The 2,637-nt window shown below is 36.3% G+C and overlaps 1 pseudogene; it reads right to left on the reverse strand.

The window, feature by feature from the left end:
- Positions 1–2,063: 2,063 nt before the first annotated feature.
- On the reverse strand, positions 2,064–2,414 carry LOC115299502 (annotated as a pseudogene).
- Positions 2,415–2,637: the final 223 nt, after the last annotated feature.

Below are 2,637 nucleotides of genomic sequence, written 5' to 3' on the forward strand. Positions count from 1 at the left end.
TTTTTGAGTCTAGCTTCTTCTTCTTCTTCTTCTTTTTTTTTTTTTAAGGTTCATTTATTCATTTTGAGAGAGAGTGAGGGAGAGAAAAAGAATCCCAAGTAGGGCTTCTGTCAGTCCAGAGCCTGACGTGGGGCTCGAACTCATGAGCCATGAGTATGGATCATGACCTGAGCTGAAATCAAGGGTCACCCCAGGTGCCACTGAGCCACCCCCCGCACCCAGAGTCTGGCTTCTTTTACTCAGCATGATGCATCTGATTCATCCATGTCATTATGTATATCACTAATCAACTTTATGTTATTGCTGAATAGTATTCTTTCTGTGCATTTACCATGGTTTATCCATTCTGCAGTTGAGAAACATTTGGTTTTCTACTTTTGAGGATTACAGATAATGTTATTAAAAAATCTTCGTGTGCAGGTTTTTATGTAAACCTAGATTTTCATTTCATACTGGGAAGGAGGTTGCTGGCTTGTATGGGTCGTATGGTAAGTATTATGTTTAACTTTGTAAGAGAATATCAAGCCCTTTGCCAAAGCGGCTTTGCCTTTCTGTATTTCTACCAGCAATTTATGCGAGTTCCACTTGCTTCACATCCTTGCCAGCAGTTGATATTTTTTAATTTTATTTTTAAATTAAAAATTTTAACCATCTAATAGATGTGTAATGGTATTGCAGTGTGTTTATAGTTTGCATTCCCCAACGACTAATGATGATGAACATCTTTTTTAGGAACTTATTTTGCATATTTTCTTGGTGAGGAATCTGTTCAGATCCTTTGCCCATTTAAAAACTTTGATTGTTCTCTTTTAATTAAGTTGTAAGAGTTCTTCAGATATTCTGAATGCAAGTCGTTAGTTGGACATACGATTTGCAAATATTTTCTCCCTGTTTGTGGCTTGTCCTTTCACTCTCATAATAGTCAGTGGCTTTTGCAGAGCAAAAACTTTAACTTTTTATCAAGTCCAACTTAACGTATTTTTTTTCCTTTATGGATTGTGCTTTTGGCACAATCATATCTAATTACTCTTTACCTAATCTGAAGCCACAAAGATTTTCTTCTCTATTTTCTTCTAGAAGTCGCAGCTTTGCATTTTGATCTTTTTGAGTTAATTTTTGCACAGTGAGTGAAGTATGGGCTGAAGTTCGTTTTTTTGTATCTATATGTGCAGCTGCTCCAGGACTGTTTGCTGAAAGATTATCCTGTCTCCACTGAATTGTTTTGTGCTGTTGACAAAATCTCTTTGCCACATGTGGGTTCCCTAGAATATGGAATATTCTGTTCCATTAATCTATGTGAATTTCCTTTTGCTATTACCACACTATCTTGATTATTGTAGCTTTATAGTGAGTTTTAAAATAAGGTAGTGAGTCCTCCATCTTTTTCTTTTTCATAGTTGTTTTGGCCATTCTAATTCCTTTGGCTTTCCAAATAAGTTTTCAAACTAGCTTATTGCTTTCTATTAAAAAACAAACAAACAAACAAACAAACGAAAAAACTCCTGCTGGGATTTTGATTGAAGTTGTGCTGAATTTATAGATTAATTTGGGGAGAAATGACATCTTTAATACTTAGTCTTTCAAATGATGAATATAATATACCTCTGTTTATTTAGATCTACTTTAATTTCTTTAATCAGAGTTTTATAGCTTTCAGCATTTATATTTTGCATTTATTTGTTAGATTTATATTTAACTATATTTAAAATTTTTTTTAATGTTTATTTATTTTTGAAGGAGAGAGAGATAGAGCTGTCATGGGCAGAGAGAGACACACACACAGAATCCAAAGCAGGCTCCAGGCTCTGAGCTATCAGCACAGAGCCTGACGCCGGGGCTCAAACTCACGAACCACAAGATCATGGCCTGAGCCGAAGTCGGACGCTTAATGGACTGAGTTACCGAGGTGCCCCCTAACTATATCTTTTTAAGTGCTATTATAAATGGTACTTTAATTTTTTTAATTTTTTAATTTTTGTCCATTGAGGCATTTTATTTGCATGTATGTATTCCATTCCTGGAAAAAAAAAATCCCAGAATTTTTTTCCCCCTCTGGTGTGTTTTCATCTTGCTTCTTCATGGTCCATGCTGCCAGCTGAGGTTGTCAGTACAATGAAACCAAACTGGTGACCCGGGAGCAGATTATTCTGCCATTTGTCTTCTTTAAGTTGTATGTCAAATCTGAGGCTGATCACTCCACACTTGTTTAACCTGCCTGTGAGGTTCACAACAATTTTCCCACCTCTGTGATCATCAGTGATTTCAGATTCGCCAATGTAACCATGCTCCACCATCACAGTTAGAAACCGGACTAGAACTTTGGAGCCTGACTTAATAAGGACCTGGTGTTTGCCTCTGCTGTCAGCATTGTTAATGCTCTTGAGAGCGTCTGCCAGGATGCTCATGTGCACCATTATGGGGGCATTGAAAGATGGGGAAAAGAGAATGGGCAAACTATAAAAAAATATTCTAATGGTTTATTGCTAGTATATATAAATATGATGGATTTTTCTGTATTAACTTTGTATCCTGCAACCTTGATAAACTCATCATTTATTAGTTCTAGGAGGGTTTTTTTGGGGGGAGGTAGTTTCCATGGGATTTTATACATTGATGAGAATGTTGCCTGTTGATAGA

This window comes from Suricata suricatta, chromosome 8 (genome assembly GCF_006229205.1).
Source record: "Suricata suricatta isolate VVHF042 chromosome 8, meerkat_22Aug2017_6uvM2_HiC, whole genome shotgun sequence".
Taxonomy (NCBI): domain Eukaryota; kingdom Metazoa; phylum Chordata; class Mammalia; order Carnivora; family Herpestidae; genus Suricata; species Suricata suricatta.